Source organism: Cynocephalus volans, chromosome 7 (genome assembly GCF_027409185.1).
Source record: "Cynocephalus volans isolate mCynVol1 chromosome 7, mCynVol1.pri, whole genome shotgun sequence".
Lineage (NCBI taxonomy): Eukaryota > Metazoa > Chordata > Mammalia > Dermoptera > Cynocephalidae > Cynocephalus > Cynocephalus volans.
The window spans coordinates 135,782,126-135,794,926 of record NC_084466.1 but is presented as its reverse complement, the minus strand read 5'-3'; the positions used below and the strand labels follow the sequence as shown (position 1 = coordinate 135,794,926).

Genomic DNA, 12,801 nt, shown 5'->3' with positions numbered 1-12,801 from the left:
CTATGCCCTTTGGATGAAGTTGCTTGGAGGCAGCAGGGAAGAAGAGGGCCTTGGTGGCACCCAGGCCAGCAAGGCTACTAATAGGGTTCCCATGGACCCACACAGGAGCAAGGAGCCACAACAACTGAAAAAAAGGAGCCGCTCAGAGGCCAGTGAGTCATTGCAAGGGAACGGCACATGGCCCGTCCCATCGGAAGTGTTTGCAGCACAGGTGGTGAGGGAGACGGGCCCACTGGGGGAATACTGGAGCATAGCAAGGACAGCTGGTCTGTACCCCAATCAGTGTAGGACCACTCAGAGGAGACTGGTCAGAAATATAGAATTGTATGGGGTGCAGTTGGATGAAAAGACTCAAGCCCAGATCAGAGTTTCTACACAACCCAGGTGCACTGGGTCTCTGGAAAGCTGGAAGTACCTGTAAGGTCAACCATTAAAACCTGAGCTGCACAAAAACCCTTCTCTAGGGAATCAGCAGCAAAGCAGCAATTTAGCTAAACCACACAGCTCAAGCAGTGGTCCCTACAGGAAGTTCCCCCATTTTAGAAGTAAGCAAAGGACAAAAAATTAGTTCCAGCACAGGCACACTGCCAGTGCCTCGGGGCCCGCCCAGGGGCCTGAGGTATGAGCCAAGGACTGGACGCCCCCTCTCACAGCCAGGCACACCACCAGCACCAAGGAGCACACCAAAAACATCACCTCTGTGTGGGTGGCCCACAACAGCCACCACAATAACCACGGCTTCTGCAAAAGTGGCTAGATGACACAACCACCACACGGATGGTCTGCCAGCCACTGGAGTGCATTGACACAAGGAGAGTCACCATCATAGATCAAAGAAAAGAAGAGGATGTCTCTCTCCACAAAGCCCATTCCACAGTGACAAAAGAAGCATCTGCTCTATGATGATAGTGGTGACCTGATCACACCTTTCAGGACTGGAGAGATCATCTAGGTAACAAATCAACAGAGTAACCATTACTCTTTCAGAAGGAGAGAAGAAATCTAGGGTTATTAGTGGTGGGTGGGAGGAGGTCGAGGGGGATGGGGACAGATTAGATAAGGGGCATAAAGAATAAGTACAATTTGTAACAATATATGCTAGTAATATTGATTTGATCAACATATGTCAACGTTGAACCTCAAAAATATGTATAATCAATTATGATTCAATACATTTTTTTTAAATAATAATAAAATAAAAAAGAATACTACAGGCTGATTTAATGACATCAGGCAATGATCTTAATCTTTCTTTAGTTTCATCATCTGTAAAATGAGAAAAGAGTAGCTATGACTTCTGAAGAATGATAAGATACGTCATTCTGTAGGAATTTTAATCTGGTATCAGTATATGGAAGCTTAAAAGAGGCAAGGAGGGACATTTGAAGAATTATGAAGGCACTAAAAGTATTGTCAAAAAAAGACAAAAACTGAGTTGGTAAACAACGGGAACGGAAAGGAGGTGAGATGGTGACAGGAGAGCAAGATGCAATGATTTTAACAAGGGGAACAAGGCAGAGGGATCAGCCTCAAGCTTGAGTAACAGGAAGAATGGATGGGTCATTGATATAACTAGGAAAATTTTTTAAAAATCACAGTGGAGTTTGGCAGATAATGTGGGAGTTTCTGTAATATTTCCTCGGTGCCCCCATGAACATAAGTTTGAGAGAGAGAGAGAGAGAGAGAGAGAGAGAGAGAGAGAGATGGTGTGTAGCTTTAATTAGTCAAGGGAGAATTTGATGGAGCTGCTCTGGCATCTTCTAAGAAGACGCTCCTGAGGGAGAAAACTCTATTCAATCTCATTGACTCTGTACTGAATCATTACTATATTCTGTTACAAAAGTTAGGAGAGAAAAAAAGGAAAAGGAAAATGTAAGCATGTATGTAATAACCTTAAAATTTAATTGAGAAAAATGCTGAATCCATGTTTCTGCACAGAGGAACATAAGACGTCTTTGGTTGATATTCTTTGCTTTCCTGCTCTATGCCTATTTCTACATCTTCCAGGAACTTCTGGTTGCTCTGGAACCACTTGTCCTCCAACCAGCTCATGAGATTTGTGTGGAATTCCCACCCACCCCGAGCTCTGGGCCAGCATGTGATCCAGGCCTAAGCCAACTGCAGTGGCTGTGGTGATTAGTTTAGGGTGGGCATGTGGCACAATGAGAGGCAATCGGAGACAATTCCAAGATATTCTGCTAGAGAAAATAGCCCTCTTCCCACAGGGGTTACTGAGAAACTCAAACAGAAGCCTGGAGTTGATGGTAGCCGTCTTGCCCCTGAGGGGAAAGTTACCTGAGAACAAAAATAGAGCCAGAAAAAAAGAAGCAAGGTGCAGAAAGATGAAGAAAAAGAGAGAACTACTGGTACCACTGAAGCTCTTAGACCCAACTGCACTTGAAGCCGGGTGTTCCCTTGAATGTCACTGCTACCTTAACCATGAACTCACCTTTGGCGTATACCAATTTGAGTTGTTTTTTTCTGTTATGTTCAACCAAAATATTCCTTACTCTACACAGCATGTAAGCACATGTAAAACTACATCACACAGAAATGAAGTTCAGAGAGAAAAATGTATTCTGTAGGCTACATCAACTACTGAACAACTCATGAAAGAGGTCAGGTCTTGGAGGTTGGTCCACTGTGCTTTGGCTAATGAAGATTGTATTGAAACCTGAAGGAAACATTAAAAAAGAAATGATCTTAGTTCATCTTCTGCTAATCAGGGACCTCATGATTGCAAGTAGGAAAATAGTCACATTCCTAGACCCAACAAAAAAGTGAACAAAGTTTAAGGGGATGAAGAGTGGATCCTAACAAAAAGAGATTCATCCTGTGAGACAAAAGAAATTGAAGGAGGACCAAGGTACTTTAAAATGCAGCATTTATTTATCAATGTGCTATGTGCTAGAATTTCTCACATTTACTATCTCTGTCTTCTGCTCCGAATAGTAGTAATAATAATAATAATAATAATAATAAAAGCCATAAAGAACATAACTGCCTCCTCCCATTTTTTTAGACTGGACTATGCAATCTAAAAGTCAATGCTTTAACCAAATTCTAAGCTGCTACCAAACCCTGGCAGATTGGCTGATCCAACAAGATTTTGTGGTTAATTGATCCTCTTTCTTATCCCAGAATCTGCCAAAAAAAAAAAAAAAAAATGGCTGTTTATTTGCCTGACAACTGTCGGAAGTGGAAAACCAACTTTCTATTCTTTGATTCCCTCTTGCAGTCCTGTGAATCAGTTAAACAGAACTGCCCCTCTAAGGTAGGGCCTTTCTACCACTGTCACCACAACTGCCTGTGCAGCAGACCCCCACCCCCACCCTAAGAGGACAACCTTTTCATGCAGAGACCAGAGGAAGAAACAGATGGCTCCCTCAAAAAAACAAACTCTTTCATTACAACAAATAACCTTGATAATTACCCAAAGTGGCAGAAGAAAATATTACTAGCATGGGAGAACAAGCAAAATTTAATCTCAAAGTGAGACGTGATGAAGTTTCTTGCAGTGCATCAAAGACATTGTTAAAAATGCTATCCTCTGAAGGAGGACACTGCTGTCTTGATTCCAAGAGACAAATCGGTTTAAACACATCTTTCTCCTGAGGCACTTTTCAAGATTAATAATATTGCAAATGTTTTAGGAAACTGGTTTTTTGTTGTTGTTGTTTGTTTGTTTGTTTCCAGCAGCTCAGAAAAGCATTTAACTTGTGAGTTTTGAACAGGTCAGCCATCCATTCCCCATAGACACAATGAGTGGAGAGATAAAGCAAACTTTGCCAGGGACGACAAGAGATTGGAGTGACAGAGAGAGGAATAATACTGTCTGAGGTCAGGTCCACCTTCCAGCCATCAAGATAGAGCCCACAGCTGCCTCCTCGTCTAGGATAATAATTCATATAAGAGGGAGCACAAGAAAAGCGATCACCATTTGAAAAACATAGTTACAGTTAGAAAAGTGACAGCTACATTCTTGTTATAGCTATTAGACTACGGACATGGTGCTGGGCCTTTTAGCTCTATAATTTCTTCAGCTCTATGCTTCAGCTTTTTAAACACCCCCATAATATTTTATGTTTGTAAGATACATATTAATATGGTATTTGTAATATGTAATATAAAACATAAATGTAAGTTATAGAGCACAACAAAACACCTGTAATCCCACCACTAAAAGTTAAGAAGTAAAACCTTATCTTTTCCATTTAAGTTATTCCTGTGCAAAAGGTAAGTATTTGCCAGAAATTGGATTTTTAGTCCCCTTGCTTTGAAAAATATTTCTACCCCATAGATATGTATGTCTAAACACAATATTCAGGCATTGCTTGTTTCTGAGATTTATAAAAATGCATATAATATAATAAAATAAGTCTAATTTGATGTGATTTTTTTTTCCAGCCAGGATTATTTTTCTAAAATCAATCACGTTGTTCAATGCAGTCTTAGTTCATTAATTTTCATGGCTAAATAAAATTCCACTGTGTCCATATAACATTATTTGTCCATTTGTTTTTGAAATTTATAAAAATAACATCATATTGCATAAAGCCTACTAGGATGTGTGTATGTGTTTTTACATCCAGGATTGTTTTCCTAAGACCCATCCATGTTTTTCAATGCAGATTTAGTTGGTTAATTTTCATGACAAAAATATTCCACTGAGTCAATATAACACAATTTATCTATTCTCCTATCAATGGAAATTTGAGTCGCTTCCAGCTTTTTTGCTAGAACAAGTAATTATGTATGCACATTCATGCACGTGTCTCCTGGCAATCATTTCTTCAGGGTTTATTTCTGGGAATAGGTTATTCAATTGAAGGATTTGCACTTACTTTGCATTAAAGGTACTGCCAGCTTGTTTTCCAAAGTAGTTGAACTAGGGTTCCCACAGAACTTCAACTTTACCCATAATGATAACTTTCTTACTTTTACCATTCTGGTAGGTATTAAAGGCAATCTTACTATAATCTTAATTTGCATTGCATTAATTACTGATGAGGCTGAGCATTTTTCATGTTTATTTTCTGTCTTACTCCATTTGGGCTGCTATGACAAAATACCATAAACTAGGTGGCTTATAAACAACAGAAATTTATTTCTCACAGTTCTGGAGGCCATGAAGTCCAAGATCAAGTTGCCAGCAGACTTGGTGTCTGGTGAGGGCCCACTGGTTCATAGATGGCACCTTCTAGCTGTGTTCTCATACAGTGGAAGGGGAGAACTTTGACCTTTTCAGCCTACCATAAGTGCATTAATCACATTCATGAGGGCTCTACCTTCATGCCCTAATGAATTCCCAAAGGACCTACCTCCAAATATCAACACATTGGGGATTTCCAACATATACATTTTGGAGTGACACAAATATTTAGACCATAACATTTTCTATTAGTGTTTCCTCTTAAATGGTGTGCCTTTTCATTCATTTTGGCAATTATTTTGTTAGCTTGCCTATAAATTTATAATTTATTTATATAAAATAGATCTTAATTCTTTAATAGGGATACGTGTTTCAAGTATCTCCTCTAAATTTGTGGCTTATCTTTTTTTTGGGGGTGGGGGGACTGGTAAGGGGATAGCAACCCTTGGCTTGGTGTCGCCCGCACCACGCTCAGCCAGTGAGCGCACCAGCCATCCCTATACAGGATCCGAACCCACGGCCTTGGCGCTCCCAGTGCCGCTGCGCTCCCAGTGCCGTACTCTCCCGAGTGAGCCATGGGGTCGGCCCTGTGGCTTATCTTTTCACATACCATTTTTGGTATCTTTTAATGAATAATAGTTGTCCATTATTATGAACATTCATTAATATAACATATTTATTTATCTTATGGTTAGCATTTTTTGTACCTTAATTTAGAAATCCTTTCCTGTCATAAAGTATAAAAAATAGTTTCCAAATTTCTTCTTAAAGGCAAGGGGTCTTCAATAAGTTCATGGAAAGGTTGCATTAGCTTTCAATTCCAGTTTCCACAAATTTCTTGAGTACCCTCTAATTTGTCTTACACATTTAAAATATATACTCGATACCTGCTGTTTTGCAATGCCAATTTGGTTCTATCAAGTTGTCATACGAGTATGTGTTTTGTATGAATGTGTTCAGGGCTCTCTATTCTGCATCACTTGTCAATTTGCCCATGCCTGTGTGTGTGTGTGTGTGTGTGTGTGTGTGTGTGTGTGTGTGTGTGTGTGTGTGTGTGTGTGTGTGTGTGTGTGTGTGTGCGCGCGCGCAAGCACACGCAGATTGAATGAATACAGAATAAAACTGTAACTTTTAATATCCGATAACTTACCCAGCCCAACCCAACAACACACTTTATTCTCCTTCAGGTGAGCCTGGCTTATGCTTGGGCCTTACTATATTTCTTGCATTAGGAAATCAGCTTGATAAGTTCCTATAAGCAGCTGTTGCAATTTTGATTGAATTGTATGAAACAGAACAACCTGCAGAGACTTGATATTTTTATGCTATTAAGGATTCCAGTAAATACGAGGGTACATCAAAAAGTTCATGGAAAAATAGAATTAACAGATAATAAGAATACTTCCATGAACTTTCAGAAGTACCCATGTATATATGGATTCTTTCTCCAAATTGCTTTTCTTTAGTGTCATTTAACAAAGTTTTAAGATTTTCTCCATAAAGGTCTTGTGCAACTTTTCTTTTATCTATTCTTGTTGGATACTGCAATAAAATACACCATGTAAATTATACTTTAATTATGTTTCCTATCTCATTATTGTCGGGGAATAAAAATCCATTTGATTTTGTTTAAAATAACTGAAAATTATTAAATTTAATAATTTCCTGTAGTTTCTTCTGAGTCTTATATGTAGAAAATCATTATCTATAGATAATGACTTTTTTCTTTTTCTTATCTTATTGACATGAGTAAGACTCCCAGGACAATGATAATTTGAAGCTATAGTATTACAGTAGTATCTTTGTCTTACTACTGATTTTAAAAGAAATGTTCCTAATATTTTACTATTGAAAATAATGATTGTTATGTTTTTTGGTAGATAATCTTTAGGTTGAAGAAGCATTCTTCTCCTTACTTGCCAGGAGATTTTTGTTTTCTTATTTTTGTTTCAGAAGTCATTAATGGGTGTTGAATTTTATTCAATAACTTTCATGAGTCAATTGAATGTTAATGTAGTTTTTCTACTTTAATTGTTACTATAGTGAATTTCACATACAGATTTTTCTGTCATTAAACTATCTCGCATTCCAGAAATAAGCCAGACTCAATTGTAATGCATTCCCATTTGTATACACTGCTGGACTCAGTGTGTTATCTCATTCAGTCTTTACATCATTAAGTAGGTGCTTTATAATCTCATTATAGCTTGTCATTTAGTGGTGGTGTAACCAGGGGTAAAGGCAGAATTTGACCTCAGGCCTGTCTGACTTTAAAACCCAAGATTTTAATCATTTTCCATACCTCTCTGGGTGCTATTAAGCTAACTCATTACAATGCCTCAACATGCAACATTTTCCTAGTGTCTACTAGGCATCTAGTCCAATTATTTGTTCTTGGGCTGATAAAACCTCAACATGTTAATTTAATTTTACTTGACTGACAGACCTTGGACATCAACCTCATAGGGGTGTGCACACACACATGCGTGCGTGTGTGTAGGGAATAAGGAGGGATAGAACTACTGCATTAAAATGCTTAAAGACCAGAGAGAGGGATGGAAATGAAGGCAAAAATGTCTTTGGGGCACATTAAGGGGAATGGCTAGAAGATGATCAGGTTACTTACTATCTTCATGGAAAGGGGCCTCCTTACCTACTTTCCATCTAGACTTACAGCAATTTGCTGTCAGATCAGCTTGCACACAGCCCCACCTCCACATAATTTCACACTTTCTTGTGAGAACCCTGACTATTGTCAGTCATTCAATACTGAACTCTCTGACAAGAGAACATTCACCAGGAAAAAAAAAATTCAGCAAGACATCACTAAACAATCTAATGTCAGAAAATACATCCAGATTTCCTCTGAAGCATGATTTTCCTTCACTTTGAACATGTATGTTTTCTCAACCTACTCCAGGCTTTCCACATCCTTCTCTAAGTTCAGTCACCAGAACCAAACATCGTAGAGAATGCCAATGAACCAGGGAGAACACCTAGCACCAGGGAGTCACAGCCTGGGGAAACTCAAGAATGGGCGTCATGAGGCTTCATCCCTTCTGTGCTGTTGAACCCACATTCCAAAGATCGTGCTCCAGATATTAATGTTACACTGGGGACCCGAGAACTGGCTGAAGACTCTGCTCTGGAACTTTGGCTCCTGGATGTCACTGTCTTAATGAGACGTTCCTTGAACACCCTAAGGTGCAGCTCTCTTATTCTGGCTTTCCCTGTTTCCCATCCTTACTTTATATTCCTTATAGCATTTATGACCAACTATCAATATGTTATTGTTAGACCAACTATAACGATAAGTGTTAAAACATTTATTATTTTTTTTATTTGACAGACATGGCAAGCTTTACAATGGGAGGGATTTCTGTTTTTGTCTCTTCATGTACCCACATGCATGCCTAGATCAGTGCCTGGGACATAGTCAGTGTTCAATAAACACTGACGGAAAGAGGAATGGAAATTGGCAGGGAGGTATGGAAGGAAGGGAAGTCAGCCTCAATCTCTCACTATGCAAACTAGACTGGGAAATGCATCCGCATTTCACCACTGTTGGCTGCCAGAGCATCCCCTATACCTCTAAAATGTGGTGACAAATTATGTCAGCTCAAATATGCATAGAGAGTTTCTCAGGTACTGGGACTAGCAGTAGCAACCATGTATTCCAGATAAGAATTGTGTTCACCTTAGAACACCCTAACATACTCAACAATAAAAAGGAATGAGGTGCCAGTAAACATACAACATGGAGGAATCTGAGAATCATTGTGCTTAGTGAAAAAATCCAGACACACAAAAGAAGTATATATTATATGACTCCATTTGTATAAAATGCAAACTAATCTATAGTAACAAAAAACAGATTATTGTTAGGGGTGGGAGAGATGGACTACAAAGGGGCACAGAAATCTTCGGCCGGGGTGATAAAATTGTTCTATATCTTGGTGGCAGTTTCACAGGTGCTTACAACTGTCAAAACTCACTGAACAGTGCATTTTGGATGTATGTATTATACATAAATTATTTTTCAATAAAGTTATAAGGAAAATCAGCTTAACAGACACAGGAGGAGCAGATAAGCTCTTTAGCCTCATTTTCTACCCAAAGAACCACAGCAGGCAGGCTTTTTGTGCAAGGTGCAATTCCATAAAGTACTCTGTCAACTACAAAGTGTGTTAATTTTCTCTGCCTTTCCCCTCCCCCCAGCTATGACTCCTCCTCTGAGACTGAGAAATCCTCTAAGGGCACCTCCTGCATTCACTGGCTCCATCATCCACTTCACTGTGAGGTCATGCTAGATGTCATTTGCATCCCTTGTCACTACACCAGGTTTAGCTAACACTCCATCTAGGCCAAGGCAGCCTTAACCCCTGGCATCTCCCTGGATAATCTCACCCTGACCCTAGCCTGCCCTTCCTTTCTCTCAGAAGGGTTTAAACATCAGAAAAATACCACAGAAAGAAAAAAGAGAGAAGAAAAGAAACTGTATTTCCAATGGAAAGATTTTTCATTTAAATGCACTTTATTGTGTGATGTATTCCTTTAATTAAAGTGTGTGTCTGGGTGCATTGGTTGCTATTACAGTGTAATTCCTCATGTTTATTGAATGCAAGAGTAGCTGGGGCAATGCAGTGGAAACTCACATATTAGCCAGAGTGCAACTTAAAGCTGTATTCCCTTATTTTCTGAGCTTCTGACGAGCAGATACTCTTCAGGGTGATTCTGGTTAATGACCAAGCGAGATGATATGCTCACTGTCAATTTGAGTAGAATTGGTCTGAAAAAACAATTTCTATTTCCCAAATAACTTGTCTGGTTCTGTCTTGTTGTCTAACTCAGATTCCATCCTTAATCTCTAGCAGAAACTTTGAACCAGGCAGAGGAACACCAGCTGCTAAAAAGTTTCCAATGCCTCACAAAGGTGATGTAGGGAAGTAGAATTATTTACAGTCCCTGCTATTCACACATTTCCTTATAGTTTACCAAGCACCTTTATGTTTCTTCTTGGACTCCTCTTAAGGGGCTCGTGAAGTTTTCTTTCCTCCCATACTGATTTGGGACCTAAGACTCAAACGATAAATGAGATAACTGAGGTGCACAGAAAAGAGCCATGAGGCACTTGGGGTGCCCCTCTGAGTCCCAGGCCCGTGTTCTTGCCACCTCCCCAGAGCTGGGGGTCATGTTTCTGTTCTAATTGTGCTACAGGTTAAGACTGACTTTGGGACAAATCTTGGAACCTCTTTGGGTTTTAGTCTCCTTATGTAAAAAGAGGGGATATTTAAACAATGCTTCATTTATTAAATTCTAAGACTCTAGAATTTATGTTTCAATAAACTAAGAAATGGAAAATTAGGGGAAAGGGAGTTTCACTCCAAGAAAGTTTCCAAAGAAAAAAGATTTATTTTCTTCCTAGCCAGGGCCCTGCTATACTGCAAAGAAAAGCTAACCTTTCCTTTAGTGAACACTCCTGCTTTTTCCCCAAAATTACTGAAAAAAAATTATAAAAAAAATCAGACTCAAAACATAGTCAATCATTTATCAATAACTCTAATAAAACAACTGTTGTCATTTCCCCACAATGTCCTCCAGGCTTGCCAACACACATCCACACATATCACATGCCGATACATCATTCCACTACAGTTTTTCACAAGGAAGAAGAGTCATCCTTTTGTTCTTCTCTCCAGCTAACACTGCACCTCCTGGGCACATTTTCTCTCCAACTAGATTAGAAGCATCTTGAGGGCAATGATACTAAATAACAGGGAACTTTGGATGTGCTTCAGCATTTATCATTTAGTGTTAAGGTACAATAACATTGAAAGTACGGTGTATTCAATGTTTGCAACATTGAAAGTATGTTATTAATAACACTGAGAGTATGTTCTTCTGCTTCTCAAGTTTTTCCGTCCACAATTTAAGCTCTGCTCTCTTTTCCAGATTCTCCTAAAAATTAGTTTCTCACTTGGCTCTGGTATTTACTAGCTCCTCATAATGGGCTTAAATTACTGACTTCTCCTTGCCATGTTTTTAATTCTTCAGCTTGGAAATAAGAAAATAAAACCGTATTCACCAGGTTACTGTGGTATGAAAAACAATAATGTACATGGAAGCACTTAGCACAATTCCTGGTATATAGTAACTGCTCAATAAATATGCATTAGACCTGAGAATCTAAAATAGTACGTGTCTATATTCATAGTTCCCCTAGGGTTAAAGGGGAAAAGAAAAGACAAAAACGTGCAGCCAAAACTCAACTCAATCCTACCTTCTCAAAACTACTATTCACTGTTCTCTCAGTAACATTCAGTCGGATGGACAGAGTCTGCTAAAAACACCATGCCTACAAAGTACCTCACCATGAATCTCTTTTTATGAGTCAACGCAACAAAAACCACAGCCAAGGCACCCAATGACAGCTTAAAGCCACATCGGAATGACAGATGCATCCAAACAGTGTTACAGCCTTCAAGTTCAGCCAGGTTTGAATATATTCCTTTGGTAAAAGGCTGTGAAAGCAAAGAAAGAGATCCTTTCATGGAGAGTTTCTACTAGATATCAGTGAAATGCAGACCTTCTTCCACGAACTTATTACTGGGCATTTACCATGTGTGTAGTACTAGGGATTCACAAAAGAAAAGACAAGGTGTCTTGTCCACTGTTGCTCACAATCTTGTGCAAAACGAGGTGCTTAGAATATGAAGTGGTAGATGCTAAGAAGGAGATGTATCTGTTTAGCACCTGGCAGAGGACCTGAGACTGCCTGGTCGAGATCAAAAAAGCTGTACAGAGGTACCTGAGTTCAGTGGGAATGTGCTAAACAGAAATCAAACTATGCAACCAGAATCATGCTTTGCCAGTGATTTCTCTGTTCTTTCTTCCCCATTCCTCTCCAACTACAATCATTTCCCCCATCTTTAGGCCAACCTGAAATCCCTCCTTCTTGTGATAAGTCCAATTATTCTAGCCCAGTGGGACTTATTCCCAGGAAGGACATCCCCATACTTACAGGTTTCCATTTGATGTTTTGATTTCAAATTTCTGTCCTTCTACCTTCTGACCTTTTTGAAAGTAGGGCCATGTCTGAGGCTACTCACCATTTTGTGTCCAGCACAGAGCACCCAGCCCAGTACCTAGTAAGCATTCATAAATATACAACCAATAAATAATCAACTCAACAATTGTTCGTCTTATGAAAAGACTTTGTGGCCTGATTTTTTTTGGTTCAAAAAGCACGGTCTGCAATTATGGCTCTGAGAGTCAGGCAGGTGGATTTGAATCTTCTATTTCACTCACCTTCCCCACCATTGCAAACTCCCACACGCTCACCTTCGAACAGTTACTTATGCTCTCAAGGCTTCCCTTGCCTTGCCTGTTTGTTTCTTTGTGGGGAGAGGCAGGGCCAGGGATAACAACGGTGCCTTTCTCATAGTGTCACAAGGATTAAATGAGATTCTGAATGTCAGAGTTTGGTGCAGTGCCTGGAACATATTGATATTATTGCCACTGCCTAGTATTGCTAATCACTGTCGTTGCTGTGTGTGTGTTGTTTGTGTGTGTTTTTACCTCAACTAGACTATAAAGATCCCTAGTAGAAATTGTATCATATATTTCTCCGTATCTCTCATAACATCCAA

At 39.4% G+C, this 12,801-nt stretch overlaps 1 protein-coding gene across 1 annotated transcript in view; it reads right to left on the bottom strand.

The window, feature by feature from the left end:
- The window catches only part of SORCS3 (sortilin related VPS10 domain containing receptor 3), a 575,161-nt gene that overhangs the window by 226,263 nt on the left and 336,097 nt on the right, over positions 1-12,801 (bottom strand). The window lies entirely within an intron of this gene.